Raw genomic sequence first — 18981 nt, 5'->3', positions numbered from 1 at the left:
GGCCCTGCGCCATGTGGGGGCGGGGGCGGGGGCAGGGTGGGAGGAGGAGGAGGAGGAGGAGGAGGAGGAGGAGGAGGAGGAGGAGGAGGAGGAGGCGGGAAGGGCCGTGGCCTGCAGTCGTGTTCCCCGGGGTGGCACAGCATGTGGCTTCTTCCACGGGCTGCTTGGCCTGGGCTCCCTGCACCTGGGCCTTTGGAGGACTGGCCCTGTGCTTGCCAACACTTCCTGCAGGGACCCAGAGCTGGGAGGTTGCATCTCTCAGCCCTGGGTCGGGCAGAGCCCCAGCGGGCCATGCCCACAACCTCTCTCAGCACGGGTCCCCCAGAAGGCTCCTTTGGGACCAGGATTCTCTTGCGGGTGACTCTTTAAGGTCTGGCCCCTGGATGGAGGGGCACCAGGAGTAGAGGAGCAGGAAGGGGAAGGGGGTGGCCATGCGAGGGGACACTTTCAGGCCAAGTCCCAGCTTCAGCCTGATCCTCCTAGGAACCCCGGGGTGGACATCACACCTCCTGGTTGCCCCGCTCTGAGACAAGGAGCCGGGCTTCGCATTCCCACAGCAGCCAGTCGTGGGCTGAGGACACCTGGGGCGTTGGGAACTCCCTGGCTTCTCCTTGGTTTAACATCTGGAGCTGCTTGGGAATTGTGCCGCCACACACACCCGAGTGCAGGTGTCTTCTGCACAGACTGCGGGCCTCGCTCTTCTGAATGCCGCTAGCTCGCCACCCACCCACGGGTGAACCTGGTCAGGGTGCTTTCTCTCAGGGGCAGACTCTGATCCGGGCGGGCTACCGGTGTGTCTCTGTTTGCTCCTTTCTTTCTTCCATTTCGGGAAAGGCTTCCCTACTGGGTGTGGAAATCTCCTATGCCTTTCCTCGCCTATTCTGTCAGCTTTCAAATTCTCTTTCAGTTGCCACCCTCACAGATGGATTAGGAAACTCTTTCCGGTGCACTCATTAGTGAAATGACCTCAATGACGCTGGAATCCAATATCTAATCGCCGATTGTTAGCGAGTCCACACGCCAGGGTGGTTGGGGTCCAATGCAGCCCCGGCCAGGCCCAGGCCCCTTGGACTGGGCCACAGGAGGACACAGAGGAGGGTCCCGGCCCCCACGGTAGCGTTGCCGGCAGTTCTCCAAGGGCTCGGGGGTTTTCCAGAGGGAGGAGATGGAGGGGACTGATTTCTTCAGCGCCCCACAAACCACGCCACCCCACCCCACCCATGGGACACATCCCGAGAGAGAGAGAGAGAGAGAGAGACGCCCCATACACTCGCTCCCCTCCCCCGTGCGCTGTGCCCCAGCCCTGGCCCGGGGGAACAGGCGGCCGCCCGGCCACAGGGTGGGGGGAGCAGCTGAAAGGGGTTGTGGGGGAGGGCGGCCCCTGGCTGGGGTCAAAGGGCGAGCGCCCCGCCCGCCCGTGCGCAGTCAGCGGCGCTGGGGGTGGGGGCGGGGAGGTGAAGGAGGCCAGGCGAGGAGAGGAGGGGGGCTGGAAGGTCTCCACCTTGGCGGGTCCAGCCGTGGAGGCGCATCTTGTGTGAGTGTGAGTGAGAGACTGAGTGTGAGTGTGTGTGTATAGAGAGACAGCCCCCAACCCCGGCCCGCCGCTCCCTGCCCGCCCCGCCTGTCACCCCCGTCCCTGGGAGCCCGCCGGACCCGGCCGGCGAACTCAACAGGCCCGGCCCGGCGCGGGTCAGCGCCGGCGCGGGGCCTGGGGCGGGAGGAGGCGGCGGGGAAGCGCAGAGAGGCTCCGCTTCTTGAGCGGGGCAGGGGCGCCCTCCGCCGTCCACGGCCACACCACCCCGAACGCGCCCGGTCTCGGAAGCTAAGCAGGGTCGGGCCTGGTTAGAACTTGGATGGGAGACCGCCCGGGAATACCGGGTGCCGTAGGCTTCTTCTTCTTCTTCTTTTTTTTTTTTTTTGCCTCTGGTTCTGTCGCGTTTCTGGGAGTGCGGGGGCGGCCCCGGGTGGGGGTGACCCCCACCCTCAGCGCCCGCCGCGGTGCCTGGCGCCCCAGCCCGCACTGTGGGGCCTCCTCTTGTCCCGAGCCGCGACACCGCCGCCACGCGGCAGCATGCGTGGCTTCTGGACTGTCAGGTCTCAGACCAAAGGTCTGCTCTGTGGGAACCGACACGCTGGAGGAAACCTTGAGAGTCTGAGAGGGGAGGGAGTTGCAGAAGAAGGCCAGGATGTCATTTTGAGGGAGTATGTGACCAGAACTCGTCCCGTTGCTTTTGGGGTTCTATGGGCTACACGCAGGAATCTTTGGTGGTGGCACCTGATGTTGGGGGATCCGGAGTCACACCCAGACCTGCTCCACAGGCCTCCTTTGACTTTTCTCTTCGGATTCATTATTTTTAAAAAGTGTCTCTTATCTCTAGTATTGCATTTTCTTTTCTCTCTCTTTTCAAGCAGATGATGGGAGTCCAAGTATTAAGGTGACATGTGTTGCCCGTGCCCCCCTACCCCCTGTGTTCTTATTCATTTACCTCTCATGTTGTTCCAGCGTATTGTGGGGGCACCAATGTTAAGGTCGGGTACATCGCCCTCTCCCCGCCTCCCCCCTCGGGTCAGAGCTTCAAGTGCGCCCATCCCCCAGTGGGTGCGCACCCACCCCGTTCCTAAGGGATGTGTATGCCCATCCCCTCCCCACGCCCGCCCGACACCCACCCGATGAAGGTGATTCCTCTGTGTCCACTTAGGTGTCCATCGGTTCGTACCCATTTGCCGGTGAGCGCGAGCACGTGGTGCTCGTGTGTCCATTCTTGGGATACCTGGCTTACTGGAACGGGTTCCAGCTCTGGCCAGGAGAACCACGAGAGGTGCCCTCTCACCGCTGTTCCTCACAGCCGAATAGCACTCCGTGGTGTCCACGCGCCACATTTTATTGACGCACTCGTGGGTCGATGGGCACTCGGGTCACTTCCAGGTCTTTGCGATTGTGACTTGTGCCCTGACTCTAACCCTAACCCTTACCCAGCCCGTCTCCTCCTCGGCCCCTGCCTGACTGACTCCTTCCCGCCCGGCCTGTCACCTGTCACCTGTCACCGTCCTCGGCCCCTGCCTGACGGGGCTCCTCCGTCGCCTGGGCCTTCCAAGGGCTTGGTGTGGACGCTGCTTCCAGGACGCCCTCCCAGGAACCCGGTAGCAGGGTGGCCGCAGCGTCTCGCGCAACCCAACCGTCCGCCTGCCGCCCTCGCTAAGTGGCCTGCGGGGGACGTGCTCCCGCTGTGCCGCGGGGGCCCAGCCTGGTGTCTTCTCTGAGGCCCCGCGGCTGCCACTCCCCGCAAGGGGGGAGCCGCGGAGGTGGGGACCGGCTCCTCATGGGGACGTACACCCAGCTCTCCACGTCGGATTCCGGGGCTCTCTGTCCTGCCAGAAGGCCCAGCTGGCCTGCGGGTCCTTAGAGTGGCAAAAACATCCGAAAACTGAGATTGAGGGTCCGGTGGGTGTCTGCACTTTTGTGCTGGGCACCCCAGGGAGGCCCGGGGGCTGGCTGGACAACGCGGTCTGCTGGGCTGGGGGGGGGGTTTGGAGGAGCAACTGATGCCCTTTGCACTTTGGGTAGCAAGTGTCTGAGGTGTCTCTGGGCCCTGCGCCATGTGGGGGCGGGGGCGGGGGCAGGGTGGGAGGAGGAGGAGGAGGAGGAGGAGGAGGAGAAGGAGGAGGAGGCGGGAAGGGCCGTGGCCTGCAGTCGTGTTCCCCGGGGTGGCACAGCATGTGGCTTCTTCCACGGGCTGCTTGGCCTGGGCTCCCTGCACCTGGGCCTTTGGAGGACTGGCCCTGTGCTTGCCAACACTTCCTGCAGGGACCCAGAGCTGGGAGGTTGCATCTCTCAGCCCTGGGTCGGGCAGAGCCCCAGCGGGCCATGCCCACAACCTCTCTCAGCACGGGTCCCCCAGAAGGCTCCTTTGGGACCAGGATTCTCTTGCGGGTGACTCTTTAAGGTCTGGCCCCTGGATGGAGGGGCACCAGGAGTAGAGGAGCAGGAAGGGGAAGGGGGTGGCCATGCGAGGGGACACTTTCAGGCCAAGTCCCAGCTTCAGCCTGATCCTCCTAGGAACCCCGGGGTGGACATCACACCTCCTGGTTGCCCCGCTCTGAGACAAGGAGCCGGGCTTCGCATTCCCACAGCAGCCAGTCGTGGGCTGAGGACACCTGGGGCGTTGGGAACTCCCTGGCTTCTCCTTGGTTTAACATCTGGAGCTGCTTGGGAATTGTGCCGCCACACACACCCGAGTGCAGGTGTCTTCTGCACAGACTGCGGGCCTCGCTCTTCTGAATGCCGCTAGCTCGCCACCCACCCACGGGTGAACCTGGTCAGGGTGCTTTCTCTCAGGGGCAGACTCTGATCCGGGCGGGCTACCGGTGTGTCTCTGTTTGCTCCTTTCTTTCTTCCATTTCGGGAAAGGCTTCCCTACTGGGTGTGGAAATCTCCTATGCCTTTCCTCGCCTATTCTGTCAGCTTTCAAATTCTCTTTCAGTTGCCACCCTCACAGATGGATTAGGAAACTCTTTCCGGTGCACTCATTAGTGAAATGACCTCAATGACGCTGGAATCCAATATCTAATCGCCGATTGTTAGCGAGTCCACACGCCAGGGTGGTCGGGGTCCAATGCAGCCCCGGCCAGGCCCAGGTCCCTTGGACTGGGCCACAGGAGGACACAGAGGAGGGTCCCGGCCCCCACGAAGCGGTGCCGGCAGTTCTCCAAGGGCTCGGGGGTTTTCCAGAGGGAGGAGATGGAGGGGACTGATTTCTTCAGCGCCCCACAAACCACGCCACCCCACCCCACCCATGGGACACATCCCGAGAGAGAGAGAGAGACGCCCCATACACTCGCTCCCCTCCCCCGTGCGCTGTGCCCCAGCCCTGGCCCGGGGGAACAGGCGGCCGCCCGGCCACAGGGTGGGGGGAGCAGCTGAAAGGGGTTGTGGGGGAGGGCGGCCCCTGGCTGGGGTCAAAGGGCGAGCGCCCCGCCCGCCCGTGCGCAGTCAGCGGCGCTGGGGGTGGGGGCGGGGAGGTGAAGGAGGCCAGGCGAGGAGAGGAGGGGGGCTGGAAGGTCTCCACCTTGGCGGGTCCAGCCGTGGAGACGCATCTTGTGTGAGTGTGAGTGAGAGACTGAGTGTGAGTGTGTGTGTATAGAGAGACAGCCCCCAACCCCGGCCCGCCGCTCCCTGCCCGCCCCGCCTGTCACCCCCGTCCCTGGGAGCCCGCCGGACCCGGCCGGCGAACTCAACAGGCCCGGCCCGGCGCGGGTCAGCGCCGGCGCGGGGCCTGGGGCGGGAGGAGGCGGCGGGGAAGCGCAGAGAGGCTCCGCTTCTTGAGCGGGGCAGGGGCGCCCTCCGCCGTCCACGGCCACACCACCCCGAACGCGCCCGATCTCGGAAGCTAAGCAGGGTCGGGCCTGGTTAGAACTTGGATGGGAGACCGCCGGGGAATACCGGGTGCCGTAGGCTTCTTCTTCTTCTTCTTTTTTTTTTTTTTTGCCTCTGGTTCTGTCGCGTTTCTGGGAGTGCGGGGGCGGCCCCGGGTGGGGGTGACCCCCACCCTCAGCGCCCGCCGCGGTGCCTGGCGCCCCAGCCCGCACTGTGGGGCCTCCTCTTGTCCCGAGCCGCGACACCGCCGCCACGCGGCAGCATGCGTGGCTTCTGGACTGTCAGGTCTCAGACCAAAGGTCTGCTCTGTGGGAACCGACACGCTGGAGGAAACCTTGAGAGTCTGAGAGGGGAGGGAGTTGCAGAAGAAGGCCAGGATGTCATTTTGAGGGAGTATGTGACCAGAACTCGTCCCGTTGCTTTTGGGGTTCTATGGGCTACACGCAGGAATCTTTGGTGGTGGCACCTGATGTTGGGGGATCCGGAGTCACACCCAGACCTGCTCCACAGGCCTCCTTTGACTTTTCTCTTCGGATTCATTATTTTTAAAAAGTGTCTCTTATCTCTAGTATTGCATTTTCTTTTCTCTCTCTTTTCAAGCAGATGATGGGAGTCCAAGTATTAAGGTGACATGTGTTGCCCGTGCCCCCCTACCCCCTGTGTTCTTATTCATTTACCTCTCATGTTGTTCCAGCGTATTGTGGGGGCACCAATGTTAAGGTCGGGTACATCGCCCTCTCCCCGCCTCCCCCCTCGGGTCAGAGCTTCAAGTGCGCCCATCCCCCAGTGGGTGCGCACCCACCCCGTTCCTAAGGGATGTGTATGCCCATCCCCTCCCCACGCCCGCCCGACACCCACCCGATGAAGGTGATTCCTCTGTGTCCACTTAGGTGTCCATCGGTTCGTACCCATTTGCCGGTGAGCGCGAGCACGTGGTGCTCGTGTGTCCATTCTTGGGATACCTGGCTTACTGGAACGGGTTCCAGCTCTGGCCAGGAGAACCACGAGAGGTGCCCTCTCACCGCTGTTCCTCACAGCCGAATAGCACTCCGTGGTGTCCACGCGCCACATTTTATTGACGCACTCGTGGGTCGATGGGCACTCGGGTCACTTCCAGGTCTTTGCGATTGTGACTTGTGCCCTGACTCTAACCCTAACCCTTACCCAGCCCGTCTCCTCCTCGGCCCCTGCCTGACTGACTCCTTCCCGCCCGGCCTGTCACCTGTCACCTGTCACCGTCCTCGGCCCCTGCCTGACGGGGCTCCTCCGTCGCCTGGGCCTTCCAAGGGCTTGGTGTGGACGCTGCTTCCAGGACGCCCTCCCAGGAACCCGGTAGCAGGGTGGCCGCAGCGTCTCGCGCAACCCAACCGTCCGCCTGCCGCCCTCGCTAAGTGGCCTGCGGGGGACGTGCTCCCGCTGTGCCGCGGGGGCCCAGCCTGGTGTCTTCTCTGAGGCCCCGCGGCTGCCACTCCCCGCAAGGGGGGAGCCGCGGAGGTGGGGACCGGCTCCTCATGGGGACGTACACCCAGCTCTCCACGTCGGATTCCGGGGCTCTCTGTCCTGCCAGAAGGCCCAGCTGGCCTGCGGGTCCTTAGAGTGGCAAAAACATCCGAAAACTGAGATTGAGGGTCCGGTGGGTGTCTGCACTTTTGTGCTGGGCACCCCAGGGAGGCCCGGGGGCTGGCTGGACAACGCGGTCTGCTGGGCTGGGGGGGGGGTTTGGAGGAGCAACTGATGCCCTTTGCACTTTGGGTAGCAAGTGTCTGAGGTGTCTCTGGGCCCTGCGCCATGTGGGGGCGGGGGCGGGGGCAGGGTGGGAGGAGGAGGAGGAGGAGGAGGAGGAGGAGGAGGAGGAGGAGGCGGGAAGGGCCGTGGCCTGCAGTCGTGTTCCCCGGGGTGGCACAGCATGTGGCTTCTTCCACGGGCTGCTTGGCCTGGGCTCCCTGCACCTGGGCCTTTGGAGGACTGGCCCTGTGCTTGCCAACACTTCCTGCAGGGACCCAGAGCTGGGAGGTTGCATCTCTCAGCCCTGGGTCGGGCAGAGCCCCAGCGGGCCATGCCCACAACCTCTCTCAGCACGGGTCCCCCAGAAGGCTCCTTTGGGACCAGGATTCTCTTGCGGGTGACTCTTTAAGGTCTGGCCCCTGGATGGAGGGGCACCAGGAGTAGAGGAGCAGGAAGGGGAAGGGGGTGGCCATGCGAGGGGACACTTTCAGGCCAAGTCCCAGCTTCAGCCTGATCCTCCTAGGAACCCCGGGGTGGACATCACACCTCCTGGTTGCCCCGCTCTGAGACAAGGAGCCGGGCTTCGCATTCCCACAGCAGCCAGTCGTGGGCTGAGGACACCTGGGGCGTTGGGAACTCCCTGGCTTCTCCTTGGTTTAACATCTGGAGCTGCTTGGGAATTGTGCCGCCACACACACCCGAGTGCAGGTGTCTTCTGCACAGACTGCGGGCCTCGCTCTTCTGAATGCCGCTAGCTCGCCACCCACCCACGGGTGAACCTGGTCAGGGTGCTTTCTCTCAGGGGCAGACTCTGATCCGGGCGGGCTACCGGTGTGTCTCTGTTTGCTCCTTTCTTTCTTCCATTTCGGGAAAGGCTTCCCTACTGGGTGTGGAAATCTCCTATGCCTTTCCTCGCCTATTCTGTCAGCTTTCAAATTCTCTTTCAGTTGCCACCCTCACAGATGGATTAGGAAACTCTTTCCGGTGCACTCATTAGTGAAATGACCTCAATGACGCTGGAATCCAATATCTAATCGCCGATTGTTAGCGAGTCCACACGCCAGGGTGGTTGGGGTCCAATGCAGCCCCGGCCAGGCCCAGGCCCCTTGGACTGGGCCACAGGAGGACACAGAGGAGGGTCCCGGCCCCCACGGTAGCGTTGCCGGCAGTTCTCCAAGGGCTCGGGGGTTTTCCAGAGGGAGGAGATGGAGGGGACTGATTTCTTCAGCGCCCCACAAACCACGCCACCCCACCCCACCCATGGGACACATCCCGAGAGAGAGAGAGAGAGAGAGAGAGAGAGAGAGAGAGAGAGAGAGAGAGAGAGACGCCCCATACACTCGCTCCCCTCCCCCGTGCGCTGTGCCCCAGCCCTGGCCCGGGGGAACAGGCGGCCGCCCGGCCACAGGGTGGGGGGAGCAGCTGAAAGGGGTTGTGGGGGAGGGCGGCCCCTGGCTGGGGTCAAAGGGCGAGCGCCCCGCCCGCCCGTGCGCAGTCAGCGGCGCTGGGGGTGGGGGCGGGGAGGTGAAGGAGGCCAGGCGAGGAGAGGAGGGGGGCTGGAAGGTCTCCACCTTGGCGGGTCCAGCCGTGGAGGCGCATCTTGTGTGAGTGTGAGTGAGAGACTGAGTGTGAGTGTGTGTGTATAGAGAGACAGCCCCCAACCCCGGCCCGCCGCTCCCTGCCCGCCCCGCCTGTCACCCCCGTCCCTGGGAGCCCGCCGGACCCGGCCGGCGAACTCAACAGGCCCGGCCCGGCGCGGGTCAGCGCCGGCGCGGGGCCTGGGGCGGGAGGAGGCGGCGGGGAAGCGCAGAGAGGCTCCGCTTCTTGAGCGGGGCAGGGGCGCCCTCCGCCGTCCACGGCCACACCACCCCGAACGCGCCCGGTCTCGGAAGCTAAGCAGGGTCGGGCCTGGTTAGAACTTGGATGGGAGACCGCCCGGGAATACCGGGTGCCGTAGGCTTCTTCTTCTTCTTTTTTTTTTTTTTTTGCCTCTGGTTCTGTCGCGTTTCTGGGAGTGCGGGGGCGGCCCCGGGTGGGGGTGACCCCCACCCTCAGCGCCCGCCGCGGTGCCTGGCGCCCCAGCCCGCACTGTGGGGCCTCCTCTTGTCCCGAGCCGCGACACCGCCGCCACGCGGCAGCATGCGTGGCTTCTGGACTGTCAGGTCTCAGACCAAAGGTCTGCTCTGTGGGAACCGACACGCTGGAGGAAACCTTGAGAGTCTGAGAGGGGAGGGAGTTGCAGAAGAAGGCCAGGATGTCATTTTGAGGGAGTATGTGACCAGAACTCGTCCCGTTGCTTTTGGGGTTCTATGGGCTACACGCAGGAATCTTTGGTGGTGGCACCTGATGTTGGGGGATCCGGAGTCACACCCAGACCTGCTCCACAGGCCTCCTTTGACTTTTCTCTTCGGATTCATTATTTTTAAAAAGTGTCTCTTATCTCTAGTATTGCATTTTCTTTTCTCTCTCTTTTCAAGCAGATGATGGGAGTCCAAGTATTAAGGTGACATGTGTTGCCCGTGCCCCCCTACCCCCTGTGTTCTTATTCATTTACCTCTCATGTTGTTCCAGCGTATTGTGGGGGCACCAATGTTAAGGTCGGGTACATCGCCCTCTCCCCGCCTCCCCCCTCGGGTCAGAGCTTCAAGTGCGCCCATCCCCCAGTGGGTGCGCACCCACCCCGTTCCTAAGGGATGTGTATGCCCATCCCCTCCCCACGCCCGCCCGACACCCACCCGATGAAGGTGATTCCTCTGTGTCCACTTAGGTGTCCATCGGTTCGTACCCATTTGCCGGTGAGCGCGAGCACGTGGTGCTCGTGTGTCCATTCTTGGGATACCTGGCTTACTGGAACGGGTTCCAGCTCTGGCCAGGAGAACCACGAGAGGTGCCCTCTCACCGCTGTTCCTCACAGCCGAATAGCACTCCGTGGTGTCCACGCGCCACATTTTATTGACGCACTCGTGGGTCGATGGGCACTCGGGTCACTTCCAGGTCTTTGCGATTGTGACTTGTGCCCTGACTCTAACCCTAACCCTTACCCAGCCCGTCTCCTCCTCGGCCCCTGCCTGACTGACTCCTTCCCGCCCGGCCTGTCACCTGTCACCTGTCACCGTCCTCGGCCCCTGCCTGACGGGGCTCCTCCGTCGCCTGGGCCTTCCAAGGGCTTGGTGTGGACGCTGCTTCCAGGACGCCCTCCCAGGAACCCGGTAGCAGGGTGGCCGCAGCGTCTCGCGCAACCCAACCGTCCGCCTGCCGCCCTCGCTAAGTGGCCTGCGGGGGACGTGCTCCCGCTGTGCCGCGGGGGCCCAGCCTGGTGTCTTCTCTGAGGCCCCGCGGCTGCCACTCCCCGCAAGGGGGGAGCCGCGGAGGTGGGGACCGGCTCCTCATGGGGACGTACACCCAGCTCTCCACGTCGGATTCCGGGGCTCTCTGTCCTGCCAGAAGGCCCAGCTGGCCTGCGGGTCCTTAGAGTGGCAAAAACATCCGAAAACTGAGATTGAGGGTCCGGTGGGTGTCTGCACTTTTGTGCTGGGCACCCCAGGGAGGCCCGGGGGCTGGCTGGACAACGCGGTCTGCTGGGCTGGGGGGGGGTTTGGAGGAGCAACTGATGCCCTTTGCACTTTGGGTAGCAAGTGTCTGAGGTGTCTCTGGGCCCTGCGCCATGTGGGGGCGGGGGCGGGGGCAGGGTGGGAGGAGGAGGAGGAGGAGGAGGAGGAGGAGGAGGAGGAGGAGGAGGAGGCGGGAAGGGCCGTGGCCTGCAGTCGTGTTCCCCGGGGTGGCACAGCATGTGGCTTCTTCCACGGGCTGCTTGGCCTGGGCTCCCTGCACCTGGGCCTTTGGAGGACTGGCCCTGTGCTTGCCAACACTTCCTGCAGGGACCCAGAGCTGGGAGGTTGCATCTCTCAGCCCTGGGTCGGGCAGAGCCCCAGCGGGCCATGCCCACAACCTCTCTCAGCACGGGTCCCCCAGAAGGCTCCTTTGGGACCAGGATTCTCTTGCGGGTGACTCTTTAAGGTCTGGCCCCTGGATGGAGGGGCACCAGGAGTAGAGGAGCAGGAAGGGGAAGGGGGTGGCCATGCGAGGGGACACTTTCAGGCCAAGTCCCAGCTTCAGCCTGATCCTCCTAGGAACCCCGGGGTGGACATCACACCTCCTGGTTGCCCCGCTCTGAGACAAGGAGCCGGGCTTCGCATTCCCACAGCAGCCAGTCGTGGGCTGAGGACACCTGGGGCGTTGGGAACTCCCTGGCTTCTCCTTGGTTTAACATCTGGAGCTGCTTGGGAATTGTGCCGCCACACACACCCGAGTGCAGGTGTCTTCTGCACAGACTGCGGGCCTCGCTCTTCTGAATGCCGCTAGCTCGCCACCCACCCACGGGTGAACCTGGTCAGGGTGCTTTCTCTCAGGGGCAGACTCTGATCCGGGCGGGCTACCGGTGTGTCTCTGTTTGCTCCTTTCTTTCTTCCATTTCGGGAAAGGCTTCCCTACTGGGTGTGGAAATCTCCTATGCCTTTCCTCGCCTATTCTGTCAGCTTTCAAATTCTCTTTCAGTTGCCACCCTCACAGATGGATTAGGAAACTCTTTCCGGTGCACTCATTAGTGAAATGACCTCAATGACGCTGGAATCCAATATCTAATCGCCGATTGTTAGCGAGTCCACACGCCAGGGTGGTTGGGGTCCAATGCAGCCCCGGCCAGGCCCAGGCCCCTTGGACTGGGCCACAGGAGGACACAGAGGAGGGTCCCGGCCCCCACGGTAGCGTTGCCGGCAGTTCTCCAAGGGCTCGGGGGTTTTCCAGAGGGAGGAGATGGAGGGGACTGATTTCTTCAGCGCCCCACAAACCACGCCACCCCACCCCACCCATGGGACACATCCCGAGAGAGAGAGAGAGAGAGAGAGAGAGAGACGCCCCATACACTCGCTCCCCTCCCCCGTGCGCTGTGCCCCAGCCCTGGCCCGGGGGAACAGGCGGCCGCCCGGCCACAGGGTGGGGGGAGCAGCTGAAAGGGGTTGTGGGGGAGGGCGGCCCCTGGCTGGGGTCAAAGGGCGAGCGCCCCGCCCGCCCGTGCGCAGTCAGCGGCGCTGGGGGTGGGGGCGGGGAGGTGAAGGAGGCCAGGCGAGGAGAGGAGGGGGGCTGGAAGGTCTCCACCTTGGCGGGTCCAGCCGTGGAGGCGCATCTTGTGTGAGTGTGAGTGAGAGACTGAGTGTGAGTGTGTGTGTATAGAGAGACAGCCCCCAACCCCGGCCCGCCGCTCCCTGCCCGCCCCGCCTGTCACCCCCGTCCCTGGGAGCCCGCCGGACCCGGCCGGCGAACTCAACAGGCCCGGCCCGGCGCGGGTCAGCGCCGGCGCGGGGCCTGGGGCGGGAGGAGGCGGCGGGGAAGCGCAGAGAGGCTCCGCTTCTTGAGCGGGGCAGGGGCGCCCTCCGCCGTCCACGGCCACACCACCCCGAACGCGCCCGGTCTCGGAAGCTAAGCAGGGTCGGGCCTGGTTAGAACTTGGATGGGAGACCGCCCGGGAATACCGGGTGCCGTAGGCTTCTTCTTCTTTTTTTTTTTTTTTTTTGCCTCTGGTTCTGTCGCGTTTCTGGGAGTGCGGGGGCGGCCCCGGGTGGGGGTGACCCCCACCCTCAGCGCCCGCCGCGGTGCCTGGCGCCCCAGCCCGCACTGTGGGGCCTCCTCTTGTCCCGAGCCGCGACACCGCCGCCACGCGGCAGCATGCGTGGCTTCTGGACTGTCAGGTCTCAGACCAAAGGTCTGCTCTGTGGGAACCGACACGCTGGAGGAAACCTTGAGAGTCTGAGAGGGGAGGGAGTTGCAGAAGAAGGCCAGGATGTCATTTTGAGGGAGTATGTGACCAGAACTCGTCCCGTTGCTTTTGGGGTTCTATGGGCTACACGCAGGAATCTTTGGTGGTGGCACCTGATGTTGGGGGATCCGGAGTCACACCCAGACCTGCTCCACAGGCCTCCTTTGACTTTTCTCTTCGGATTCATTATTTTTAAAAAGTGTCTCTTATCTCTAGTATTGCATTTTCTTTTCTCTCTCTTTTCAAGCAGATGATGGGAGTCCAAGTATTAAGGTGACATGTGTTGCCCGTGCCCCCCTACCCCCTGTGTTCTTATTCATTTACCTCTCATGTTGTTCCAGCGTATTGTGGGGGCACCAATGTTAAGGTCGGGTACATCGCCCTCTCCCCGCCTCCCCCCTCGGGTCAGAGCTTCAAGTGCGCCCATCCCCCAGTGGGTGCGCACCCACCCCGTTCCTAAGGGATGTGTATGCCCATCCCCTCCCCACGCCCGCCCGACACCCACCCGATGAAGGTGATTCCTCTGTGTCCACTTAGGTGTCCATCGGTTCGTACCCATTTGCCGGTGAGCGCGAGCACGTGGTGCTCGTGTGTCCATTCTTGGGATACCTGGCTTACTGGAACGGGTTCCAGCTCTGGCCAGGAGAACCACGAGAGGTGCCCTCTCACCGCTGTTCCTCACAGCCGAATAGCACTCCGTGGTGTCCACGCGCCACATTTTATTGACGCACTCGTGGGTCGATGGGCACTCGGGTCACTTCCAGGTCTTTGCGATTGTGACTTGTGCCCTGACTCTAACCCTAACCCTTACCCAGCCCGTCTCCTCCTCGGCCCCTGCCTGACTGACTCCTTCCCGCCCGGCCTGTCACCTGTCACCTGTCACCGTCCTCGGCCCCTGCCTGACGGGGCTCCTCCGTCGCCTGGGCCTTCCAAGGGCTTGGTGTGGACGCTGCTTCCAGGACGCCCTCCCAGGAACCCGGTAGCAGGGTGGCCGCAGCGTCTCGCGCAACCCAACCGTCCGCCTGCCGCCCTCGCTAAGTGGCCTGCGGGGGACGTGCTCCCGCTGTGCCGCGGGGGCCCAGCCTGGTGTCTTCTCTGAGGCCCCGCGGCTGCCACTCCCCGCAAGGGGGGAGCCGCGGAGGTGGGGACCGGCTCCTCATGGGGACGTACACCCAGCTCTCCACGTCGGATTCCGGGGCTCTCTGTCCTGCCAGAAGGCCCAGCTGGCCTGCGGGTCCTTAGAGTGGCAAAAACATCCGAAAACTGAGATTGAGGGTCCGGTGGGTGTCTGCACTTTTGTGCTGGGCACCCCAGGGAGGCCCGGGGGCTGGCTGGACAACGCGGTCTGCTGGGCTGGGGGGGGGGTTTGGAGGAGCAACTGATGCCCTTTGCACTTTGGGTAGCAAGTGTCTGAGGTGTCTCTGGGCCCTGCGCCATGTGGGGGCGGGGGCGGGGGCAGGGTGGGAGGAGGAGGAGGAGGAGGAGGAGGAGGAGGAGGAGGCGGGAAGGGCCGTGGCCTGCAGTCGTGTTCCCCGGGGTGGCACAGCATGTGGCTTCTTCCACGGGCTGCTTGGCCTGGGCTCCCTGCACCTGGGCCTTTGGAGGACTGGCCCTGTGCTTGCCAACACTTCCTGCAGGGACCCAGAGCTGGGAGGTTGCATCTCTCAGCCCTGGGTCGGGCAGAGCCCCAGCGGGCCATGCCCACAACCTCTCTCAGCACGGGTCCCCCAGAAGGCTCCTTTGGGACCAGGATTCTCTTGCGGGTGACTCTTTAAGGTCTGGCCCCTGGATGGAGGGGCACCAGGAGTAGAGGAGCAGGAAGGGGAAGGGGGTGGCCATGCGAGGGGACACTTTCAGGCCAAGTCCCAGCTTCAGCCTGATCCTCCTAGGAACCCCGGGGTGGACATCACACCTCCTGGTTGCCCCGCTCTGAGACAAGGAGCCGGGCTTCGCATTCCCACAGCAGCCAGTCGTGGGCTGAGGACACCTGGGGCGTTGGGAACTCCCTGGCTTCTCCTTGGTTTAACATCTGGAGCTGCTTGGGAATTGTGCCGCCACACACACCCGAGTGCAGGTGTCTTCTGCACAGACTGCGGGCCTCGCTCTTCTGAATGCCGCTAGCTCGCCACCCACCCACGGGTGAACCTGGTCAGGGTGCTTTCTCTCAGGGGCAGACTCTGATCCGGGCGGGCTACCGGTGTGTCTCTGTTTGCTCCTTTCTTTCTTCCATTTCGGGAAAGGCTTCCCTACTGGGTGTGGAAATCTCCTATGCCTTTCCTCGCCTATTCTGTCAGCTTTCAAATTCTCTTTCAGTTGCCACCCTCACAGATGGATTAGGAAACTCTTTCCGGTGCACTCATTAGTGAAATGACCTCAATGACGCTGGAATCCAATATCTAATCGCCGATTGTTAGCGAGTCCACACGCCAGGGTGGTTGGGGTCCAATGCAGCCCCGGCCAGGCCCAGGCCCCTTGGACTGGGCCACAGGAGGACACAGAGGAGGGTCCCGGCCCCCACGGTAGCGTTGCCGGCAGTTCTCCAAGGGCTCGGGGGTTTTCCAGAGGGAGGAGATGGAGGGGACTGATTTCTTCAGCGCCCCACAAACCACGCCACCCCACCCCACCCATGGGACACATCCCGAGAGAGAGAGAGAGAGAGAGAGAGAGAGACGCCCCATACACTCGCTCCCCTCCCCCGTGCGCTGTGCCCCAGCCCTGGCCCGGGGGAACAGGCGGCCGCCCGGCCACAGGGTGGGGGGAGCAGCTGAAAGGGGTTGTGGGGGAGGGCGGCCCCTGGCTGGGGTCAAAGGGCGAGCGCCCCGCCCGCCCGTGCGCAGTCAGCGGCGCTGGGGGTGGGGGCGGGGAGGTGAAGGAGGCCAGGCGAGGAGAGGAGGGGGGCTGGAAGGTCTCCACCTTGGCGGGTCCAGCCGTGGAGGCGCATCTTGTGTGAGTGTGAGTGAGAGACTGAGTGTGAGTGTGTGTGTATAGAGAGACAGCCCCCAACCCCGGCCCGCCGCTCCCTGCCCGCCCCGCCTGTCACCCCCGTCCCTGGGAGCCCGCCGGACCCGGCCGGCGAACTCAACAGGCCCGGCCCGGCGCGGGTCAGCGCCGGCGCGGGGCCTGGGGCGGGAGGAGGCGGCGGGGAAGCGCAGAGAGGCTCCGCTTCTTGAGCGGGGCAGGGGCGCCCTCCGCCGTCCACGGCCACACCACCCCGAACGCGCCCGATCTCGGAAGCTAAGCAGGGTCGGGCCTGGTTAGAACTTGGATGGGAGACCGCCGGGGAATACCGGGTGCCGTAGGCTTCTTCTTCTTCTTCTTTTTTTTTTTTTTTGCCTCTGGTTCTGTCGCGTTTCTGGGAGTGCGGGGGCGGCCCCGGGTGGGGGTGACCCCCACCCTCAGCGCCCGCCGCGGTGCCTGGCGCCCCAGCCCGCACTGTGGGGCCTCCTCTTGTCCCGAGCCGCGACACCGCCGCCACGCGGCAGCATGCGTGGCTTCTGGACTGTCAGGTCTCAGACCAAAGGTCTGCTCTGTGGGAACCGACACGCTGGAGGAAACCTTGAGAGTCTGAGAGGGGAGGGAGTTGCAGAAGAAGGCCAGGATGTCATTTTGAGGGAGTATGTGACCAGAACTCGTCCCGTTGCTTTTGGGGTTCTATGGGCTACACGCAGGAATCTTTGGTGGTGGCACCTGATGTTGGGGGATCCGGAGTCACACCCAGACCTGCTCCACAGGCCTCCTTTGACTTTTCTCTTCGGATTCATTATTTTTAAAAAGTGTCTCTTATCTCTAGTATTGCATTTTCTTTTCTCTCTCTTTTCAAGCAGATGATGGGAGTCCAAGTATTAAGGTGACATGTGTTGCCCGTGCCCCCCTACCCCCTGTGTTCTTATTCATTTACCTCTCATGTTGTTCCAGCGTATTGTGGGGGCACCAATGTTAAGGTCGGGTACATCGCCCTCTCCCCGCCTCCCCCCTCGGGTCAGAGCTTCAAGTGCGCCCATCCCCCAGTGGGTGCGCACCCACCCCGTTCCTAAGGGATGTGTATGCCCATCCCCTCCCCACGCCCGCCCGACACCCACCCGATGAAGGTGATTCCTCTGTGTCCACTTAGGTGTCCATCGGTTCGTACCCATTTGCCGGTGAGCGCGAGCACGTGGTGCTCGTGTGTCCATTCTTGGGATACCTGGCTTACTGGAACGGGTTCCAGCTCTGGCCAGGAGAACCACGAGAGGTGCCCTCTCACCGCTGTTCCTCACAGCCGAATAGCACTCCGTGGTGTCCACGCGCCACATTTTATTGACGCACTCGTGGGTCGATGGGCACTCGGGTCACTTCCAGGTCTTTGCGATTGTGACTTGTGCCCTGACTCTAACCCTAACCCTTACCCAGCCCGTCTCCTCCTCGGCCCCTGCCTGACTGACTCCTTCCCGCCCGGCCTGTCACCTGTCACCTGTCACCGTCCTCGGCCCCTGCCTGACGGGGCTCCTCCGTCGCCTGGGCCTTCCAAGGGCTTGGTGTGGACGCTGCTTCCAGGACGCCCTCCCAGGAACCCGGTAGCAGGGTGGCCGCAGCGTCTCGCGCAACCCAACCGTCCGCCTGCCGCCCTCGCTAAGTGGCCTGCGGGGGACGTGCTCCCGCTGTGCCGCGGGGGCCCAGCCTGGTGTCTTCTCTGAGGCCCCGCGGCTGCCACTCCCCGCAAGGGGGGAGCCGCGGAGGTGGGGACCGGCTCCTCATGGGGACGTACACCCAGCTCTCCACGTCGGATTCCGGGGCTCTCTGTCCTGCCAGAAGGCCCAGCTGGCCTGCGGGTCCTTAGAGTGGCAAAAACATCCGAAAACTGAGATTGAGGGTCCGGTGGGTGTCTGCACTTTTGTGCTGGGCACCCCAGGGAGGCCCGGGGGCTGGCTGGACAACGCGGTCTGCTGGGCTGGGGGGGGGTTTGGAGGAGCAACTGATGCCCTTTGCACTTTGGGTAGCAAGTGTCTGAGGTGTCTCTGGGCCCTGCGCCATGTGGGGGCGGGGGCGGGGGCAGGGTGGGAGGAGGAGGAGGAGGAGGAGGAGGAGGAGGAGGAGGCGGGAAGGGCCGTGGCCTGCAGTCGTGTTCCCCGGGGTGGCACAGCATGTGGCTTCTTCCACGGGCTGCTTGGCCTGGGCTCCCTGCACCTGGGCCTTTGGAGGACTGGCCCTGTGCTTGCCAACACTTCCTGCAGGGACCCAGAGCTGGGAGGTTGCATCTCTCAGCCCTGGGTCGGGCAGAGCCCCAGCGGGCCATGCCCACAACCTCTCTCAGCACGGGTCCCCCAGAAGGCTCCTTTGGGACCAGGATTCTCTTGCGGGTGACTCTTTAAGGTCTGGCCCCTGGATGGAGGGGCACCAGGAGTAGAGGAGCAGGAAGGGGAAGGGGGTGGCCATGCGAGGGGACACTTTCAGGCCAAGTCCCAGCTTCAGCCTGATCCTCCTAGGAACCCCGGGGTGGACATCACACCTCCTGGTTGCCCCGCTCTGAGACAAGGAGCCGGGCTTCGCATTCCCACAGCAGCCAGTCGTGGGCTGAGGACACCTGGGGCGTTGGGAACTCCCTGGCTTCTCCTTGGTTTAACATCTGGAGCTGCTTGGGAATTGTGCCGCCACACACACCCGAGTGCAGGTGTCTTCTGCACAGACTGCGGGCCTCGCTCTTCTGAATGCCGCTAGCTCGCCACCCACCCACGGGTGAACCTGGTCAGGGTGCTTTCTCTCAGGGGCAGACTCTGATCCGGGCGGGCTACCGGTGTGTCTCTGTTTGCTCCTTTCTTTCTTCCATTTCGGGAAAGGCTTCCCTACTGGGTGTGGAAATCTCCTATGCCTTTCCTCGCCTATTCTGTCAGCTTTCAAATTCTCTTTCAGTTGCCACCCTCACAGATGGATTAGGAAACTCTTTCCGGTGCACTCATTAGTGAAATGACCTCAATGACGCTGGAATCCAATATCTAATCGCCGATTGTTAGCGAGTCCACACGCCAGGGTGGTTGGGGTCCAATGCAGCCCCGGCCAGGCCCAGGCCCCTTGGACTGGGCCACAGGAGGACACA

The 18981-nt window shown here is 63.5% G+C and overlaps 5 pseudogenes; all 5 read left to right on the top strand.

The window, feature by feature from the left end:
* The first annotated feature begins 1781 nt into the window (after window positions 1-1781).
* LOC142872750 (uncharacterized) lies at window positions 1782-1890 on the top strand (annotated as a pseudogene).
* Window positions 1891-5346: 3456 nt separating this feature from the next.
* Window positions 5347-5455, top strand: LOC142872668 (uncharacterized; annotated as a pseudogene).
* Window positions 5456-8950: 3495 nt separating this feature from the next.
* LOC142872749 (uncharacterized) lies at window positions 8951-9059 on the top strand (annotated as a pseudogene).
* Window positions 9060-12533: 3474 nt separating this feature from the next.
* Window positions 12534-12642, top strand: LOC142872748 (uncharacterized; annotated as a pseudogene).
* Window positions 12643-16104: 3462 nt separating this feature from the next.
* Window positions 16105-16213, top strand: LOC142872666 (uncharacterized; annotated as a pseudogene).
* The last annotated feature ends 2768 nt before the right edge of the window (window positions 16214-18981 follow it).

Source organism: Microcebus murinus, chromosome 8 (assembly GCF_040939455.1).
Source record: "Microcebus murinus isolate Inina chromosome 8, M.murinus_Inina_mat1.0, whole genome shotgun sequence".
Taxonomy (NCBI): Eukaryota; Metazoa; Chordata; class Mammalia; order Primates; family Cheirogaleidae; genus Microcebus; species Microcebus murinus.
The sequence above is the reverse complement of the archived record's forward strand: the minus strand, read 5'-3'. Positions and strand labels throughout refer to the sequence as shown.